General features: G+C 36.8%; 1 protein-coding gene across 2 annotated transcripts in view; it reads right to left on the reverse strand.

The window, feature by feature from the left end:
• Positions 1 to 7,627, reverse strand: part of Dip-C (dipeptidase C) — a 935,347-nt gene that overhangs the window by 223,994 nt on the left and 703,726 nt on the right. The gene's annotated exons all lie outside the window — the stretch shown is intronic.

Here is a 7,627-nt window from a genome sequence, read left to right on the forward strand (position 1 = left end):
TTGTATAAAACAAAATGAAAGAGATATGGAATAATGAAGATATATATATATATATATATATATATATATATATATATATATATATATATATATATATATATATATATACATATACATATATATATATATATATATATATATATATATATATATAGAGAGAGAGAGAGAGAGAGAGAGAGAGAGAGAGAGAGAGAGAGAGAGAGAGAGAGAGAGAGAGAGAGATATTATTATTATTATTATTATTATTATTATTATTATTATTATTATTATTATGAGTTAAACTACAACCCTGGTAGGAAAAGCAGGAGGCTATAAATCCAAGGGCTCCAACAGGGAAAATATCTCAGTAAGGAAAGGAAATGAAGAAATAAATAAACTTCAAGAGAAGTAAAGTTCATCCTACACCTTATGACATCCCAAAGACTTATTACTGCATTCTCAATAAAAATAATGATTTGGTAATCAGAAATTCTTCCTCTGATAGAATATGCTGTAAGGGGTTGAAGATTTCAAGTATCTAGGATCAGCAGTTGCAGAGGATGGTGATCTGGGGGCAGAGATAAACCGCAAAATACAAGCAGGATGGAATAATTGGAAAGAAGTGCGTGGAGTGCTACGCGACAGGAAAATAGGGGTTGAGTTGAAAGGTAAAGTACACAAGACAGTTGTGAGACCGACAATAATGTATGGAGCGGAAACGTGGGCAATAAAGGTGGATGTGGCAGAGAGGAGAATGTTGAGATGGATGTGTGGGGTGACAAGAAGAGATAAGATACGGAATGAGGTAATTAGGGGTACCACAGGAGTTAGAAAACTATCAGATAAGACCCAAGAAAGTAGACTGAGGTGGTATGGTCATGTCATGAGAAGAGATGAACAGTGTATTGGGAGGAGGGTGATGGAAATGGAGGTACTGGGAACGAGAAGGAGAGGGAGACCAAAGCAAAGGTGGATGGACCGTATCAAGGATGACCTTCGATCAAAAGGATTGACCGGTGATAAAGTGTGAGATAGAGGTAGATGGAGAAAGCTGACCAAAAACATCAACCGCACATAGAAGTGGGAAAAGATGTAGACAAAGAAGAAGAGAGAATATGCTGTAAGAACGTCTTATAAGGGACTGTCTATAGAATTTAAAACAAGACAAAAAACTCTTCATGTAATTTCACCGACATTGCGTTAGTTTTATGACTAGCAACGCATAAGTGCTCGGAAATCCCTCATGGCGGTGCATTTCAGTCCTCTGATTGGCTTTAACTTCCTCAGCTGTGATTGGTTGTTTTCATCGTTTACTATAACTTCATAAACACACATATCTAACAAAGTAATCAAATCAGTTAATTATTCTTTCTTCATTGCTATGCATTATACTTGAAATGTAACAAAATACAAATTGCAGTCATCTACTATATAAGGATAATAAAACAATATAGTTTCATCTTAATATCGAATATTAGACATGTGTTACTCAATGCCTCACTCAAACCAGCGTACAGATTATATCAGTTATTTGAACAAGCTTTAGAGTTCATCCTACTGTTATGACGTCACATACAAGTTGTTGTTTTTTAATAATTATTTGGTTATTAGACTGTATCCCTCTGATAAAATATGCTATTAATGTATCTTATAACGGACTGCCTCTATATATTTTGAGGAAATATACTTCTAATTTCCATAAAAAAACAGTAAAATCTTCAGGTCCATCCCTCATAGCTAGAGTGCTTGAAAGCAATGTTATTGAAATTTGGGCAGGTTTTTCAAACAGAAACTCACAAATCCCCGGAACTCTCTTTGGGCGGGATATTCCCCTCCTCTGATTGGCTGTATCTTTTCAGTTGTGATTGGGTTTTTGCCTTTATTTACAAATTCACACATGCACATCTAACATCGTAGCCAGTGCCCAGTGCTCAGTTATTCCTTCAAAATTTACATATTTATTTAGCTTACGCTCTTGAACAAGGTCCACACAATACAATACAACATACGATAGAAAGGCCAACAGACCTATATACCTGAGATTACAGTCACTCAATACACATCGTCTCTGGCCTTGTAGTCAAAGTGTAGTGGGTGACTTATCAAATGTCTGTCTAGTCTGGCTTTGAAGGTATTGAGTGCCTCTGCAGATATGACTTCTTCCGGCAGCTGGTTCCAAACATTCACCACACGCTGGGAGAAGAAGTGTGATCGAACTGACCCTGCTGCACTCTTCAGCTGTCGCTGCTCCTCTAGACAGGGGGTGTCCTCTGGTTCTGCTGACTTTTTCAAAGGAAGCATCTTCTCACAGTCCACTTTGTACTCCCCATGTAGATACATGTAAACTTGTATGGCATCTCCTCTTAGTCTACGGAACACCAGTGTTGGGAGGTCCAGCTTCTTCAGTCGCTCCTCATAGGACAGGTCCTGCAGGCCCAGAACTAATTTCGTCGCTCTCCTTTGCACAGCTTCTATGGTATCGATGTCCCACACATAATCGGGGTGACCACACTGAGGTAGCGTATTCCAACTTTGGGCGAATCAGCCCCTTATAGAGAGACAGGAACATGTTGCAATCCATATACGTGAAAGACTGGTGACATATGCCCACTAACGTGTTAGTGGCAGCTGCAGTTTTGAGGCTGTGGGTCTGGAAACACAAACCAGAATCAATATACTCCTAGATCTTTTTCAACCTTGGTGGTTGCTAAAGGAGCTGTGCCCATCGTGTACTCCTGCTCCTGTGCCTGTCCCCGGTCGAGATGTAGTATGTGGCATTTTTCTGGGTGAAACTCTAATTGCTACTGCTGTGACCACTGTAGTAGACTGTCTATGTTTTGCTGGAACTGAAGGTGGTCCGTATCAGAGTCAATCTTGCTATAAATCTTTGAGTCATCTGCATAAACTTTAATGCCGCAAGTAACAGCTTCTGTGGTGGCATTTATGAACACAAACAGGAGCAGCCCAAGGACTGAGCCCTGTGGTATACCGCTGGTTATTCCTACCCAAGAAGACTTGGACTCATTTAGCACTACTCGTTGCTGTCTATTAAGTAGGAATAATTCAATCCACTCTAATGCATCGCCTGCGATGCCATAGCTCTTGACTTTTGCGAGTAACCGTTGATGGGGAACGAATCAAAAGCTTTCTGAAAGTCACAGTAAAGCACATCAACTCCCTCATTTTCTTCAAAAAGTGTTGTCCATTCTTCCACGGATTCTAGTAGCTGAGTGGTAGAAGACCTGCCACTCATGAACCCATGCTGATCTTTAGTGAATAAATTGTTTCTGTCCTTGTGTTCCACAATTTTATCCTGAACAATTGATATTAGGATTTAACATACTACAGATGTTAAACTCACAGGTCGATAGTTTGATGGTAGGTGTCTGCTGCCTTGCTTAAAAATGGGAGATACATGTTCTCTTTTCCATTCAGCCGGGGAGCTTGCCTTCATTGAGTTATCTATGGAAAATGATTGCTAATGGCACTGCTAACTGATTCTTTGCTTCAGACAACATTTTGGTATGTATCTCATCTGGCCCTGATGCTTTGTTTGTTTTCAATGCTTTCAGCTTCTCTAATACATCTTCAGGATCCAACTCGATGTCCCGAAGTACTCTATCGAAAAGACGGATTTTAGGTGTTAGGGTATGTGAGATATCTTCCTTGGTGAATACCTTCTTGAACTATGGGCTCAAGGTTTCTACTTTCTCCTCCTCAGACTGAGTTCTGAGATCATCTTCTTTATCCAGATCTGATATAGCAGACTTTGTTTTCAGCTGAGAGTTCACATATGCCCAGATCGATTTGGGGTTTATTTTCACCTCTCTGGCTATCTGTTTTTCAAATAATCTTTTTGCTTTTCGTGATGCCCACCTTGCCTGATTTATTACCTTTGTATACTCAAGGTATTTTTTACCTGTTTTGGTTTCCAAGAAGCTTCACCATCTTTGACGCTTGGTTTTTATTTTCTTCAGGTGTGATTCTCGACAGCAAATTTACTTTTGAGAAACACATTAGGTCTGTGTCTTCTTCAGTTGCACAAAAAATTGGCTTATTGAGAAAGTCTTACAAGATTTTCGGTGATCAATCTATTCTGAAAAAGTGTTTCAATTCTTTCATTCTACCTTGTTTTGAGTATTGTTCTCCTGTCTGGTGTTCAGCTGCTGATTTTCATCTTAATTTGTTGGACAGAAATTTATGGTCTGTTAAATTTCTTGTTCCTGATCTGGATATTAATCTTTGGCACCGTTGTTCAATTAGTTCATTATGCATGTTGCATAAGATTTTTCATAACTCTGACCATCCTTTACATTCAGATCTCCGTGGACAATACTATCCTGCTCGTAATACTAGGCAGGCAGTTAATTCTAATAGCCAGGCCTTCTCCACCATAAGGCTCAATACTACACAGTATTCTAGAAGTTTTATTCCAGCTGTTACCAAGTTGTGGAATGATCTTCCTAATCGGGTAGTTGAATCAGTAGAACTTCAAAAGTTCAAAGTTGGAGCAAATGTTTTTATGTTGACCTGGCTGACATGAGACTTTTTCATAGTTAATATATGACATGTCTGTTTTTGACGTTGTTAATAGTTTATATAGGATATATCTGTTTTGACGTTGTTACTGTTTTTGGAATGATTTATTGGTAATTTATTCTCATCATTTATTTATTTCCTTATTTCCTTTCCTCACTGGGCTATTTTTCCCTATTGGAGCCCTTGGGCTTATATCATCTTGTTTTTCCAATTAGGGTTGTAGCTTGGCTAGTAATAATAATAATAATAATAATAATAATAATAATAATAATAATATTGTCAATGTCCCTTGGCCTTGCCATTCATGATTGGCCTTTAAACGGAAGTTCTGAAAATATAAAGTAAATGCGAATCACGCAAGGTTCCTACCAAACATTTGTCACCATAAGAAGCGTCAAGACTATTTTTTTGGCTCAGACTATTTGCAGATTTAGTTTTACCCTATCATCTTATAGGAAACGGGTGGAAGAGACCCAGATAAACGCAAAATTTATCCAACTTTTTCATCGTGAGAGAGAGAGAGAGAGAGAGAGAGAGAGAGAGAGAGAGAGAGAGAGAGAGAGAGAGAGAGAGAATATTTATTTTCTTTCTACAGTACTATTTCATTGAAAATGCCGATTTACACAATATTGGTATAAGATAACGATAGCCTCAATGAAAATTAAACAGCAACCCACGGATAAAAACAGCCATATTGCGCGTCATTAATAGCCTACCTCAATCGTGGCCACCGCGAGAATACACCAATAAACCTTCAAGACTTGAGCCATGACGTGATGTTTTACGGTTTATGATAAGACAAGGTCTATAGAATTATACATGTATAGACCTTCCAATAAATGACATGGATCTTGCAGTAGATGAGCAAAAGAGCGAATGCACAAACGGTCTAACAATACTTTAAGAATAGTCAGGGAGGGTTTTTTTTTTCTTTTTTTCTTTTTTTCAGGGACTTTAATTTTAACTTTTTGTGACAACTTGAATTTTTTATTGAATCCTATTTCTCGCTAACCGTGACTAGAAATGAAGAACTCTAATGAACTTCTCAAGAATCTCCTTACCAAGATTATTTAATATACGATTTCTCTAAATCGTTAAAATACGTACTAATCGTTTCGGTATTGTCATCTGCATGTGGTGTCTGTGGGAGCAATGACCGCAGCAGATGACTTAGGACGGCGTCCATAGAACACAATTGGGGAGGCACTGTAAGTCGTGTCGACACGTCACTTGCTGAACCATGGCCCAGACTACTACAGTATAAACAAAACGATAATAAATTAAGGTGACCGGGGAGAGTCGATTAAGACCTTAACTCGCAGAGCAGAATAAGTTTAATGTAGTGGCATAACCAAGATCTATACAAAACTTGATCATAGTTTGAAGATATTTTGAGTAGTTTAGAATTAGGCTACTTATTATAATTCACTCTGGATTTTTCCAGTTCGCTGTTCCCAGCATTGCCACCAGGTGAGACAGCCCTTATTTTTTTTCTTTGTGTGTGTGTGTGTGTGTATGTATGTAAGCTATGTGTGTATGTATTATATCAATATAGCCTAGAGTAATTATGTGTAGCCTACATATCAGAGACGGATATAGAGCGGCTTTGCGAGAATGATAATCCATGTACTGTACATTTTAATTAAGATGGTGTATAGTGTAGATGGATGTGCCACAATGAGTTATGCAAATGCGTAATATTATTTTTTTCCACCACGTTTTCTAGATGATCTGCAAACAAAATATAAAAGTCTTTTCACTTTGATACCCATTTTCTCATGGTTTTAATAATAATAAAAAAAAAAAAAAAAAAAAAAAAAAAAAAAAAAAAACACCGAAAAGCCTATTTTTCTAACAGGCCTACTGAATAAATTTCTGTGAGCAAGAATTAAATAAAATATAAAGTAAATTTTCAATATGTAAGGAAGTTGCTAAAATTACATCTTTTGATGATTATTTTAATCAGCACTTGTCAATTTATAGTTTAACTAATAAAATACATTATGTTCTCGATTACGTGTGCCATTATATACAAAGTATTTACTTTGACAAATTCAGCATGTCATAATACAAATCTAGATACGATTGCAGCAAGCACATATGTAGGAGGTAAGATACTGAAACTGAATGGCCCTGGTTGAAAGCATTAATTGCAAATGCCAATATCAACATTGCAAATAATAGTAAGTCCCTTGTGAATCACTAGAAATGTAATGCATATATCAAATTTTCGACTTTAATTGCTCTTTTGCATTTATAGCAATTTAGGACATTAATTTACAACTGCTTCTTGATGAATCCATCCTATTTTTGCCGTAATCTATATCCAATGTTCTTCGATATTAGCCAACACCATATTAGTATACGCGACCTGTCAAAAATAACGGCTAAATATTTAGATAGATATGCACACACACATGTACACATATTCAACCCTTCACACCCCTCCCCTTTTTAACTACAACACAACAGTTTGAGTAATGTGTGGGAGATTGTGGTTTCAGAGCGTACCTCGCAGCAGAGTACTACCTCTCACCAGGGTATGGCTACTTCCTCTCCCCTACCCGAGGGATGGGGAGAGACCGAGTAGTCATATGTTTTGTTCACGTGACAAATTATATGTATATATATATATATATATATATATATATATATATATATATATGTATATATATATATATATATATATATATATATATATATATATATATGCACAGAGAAACCTTTTCAATTGAATGTAGGAATCGATTTGCAGTCTTAGAGACTTTAAGAGAAGAAGAGCAGACAGTTAACAAAGAATTGTGTGATATTAAGAACATATATCAGTCAGTTGGTAGTGAAGTTTTAGGACATATAGTTACAAGGAGAAAGTCGTGGATATCAAATGATACTTGGGATACTATAAAATGAACACAAAGACAGAAATTGATTGTTAAATGTTTTCGAGGAAGTAATGAAAGTAACAAGGTAGAGTATGCTAAGTGTTCCAGTATTGGTAGTGAAGCGAAAAGAAAAGCCAGGAATGACAGGAGAGAATATTTAGACAGTAAAGCAGATGAGGCTAACAAAGCTATGAATTCACGGAGTGGCTATGGTGTAAGAATTGCTC

The sequence above is a fragment of the Palaemon carinicauda genome, chromosome 15 (assembly GCF_036898095.1).
Source record: "Palaemon carinicauda isolate YSFRI2023 chromosome 15, ASM3689809v2, whole genome shotgun sequence".
NCBI lineage: Eukaryota > Metazoa > Arthropoda > Malacostraca > Decapoda > Palaemonidae > Palaemon > Palaemon carinicauda.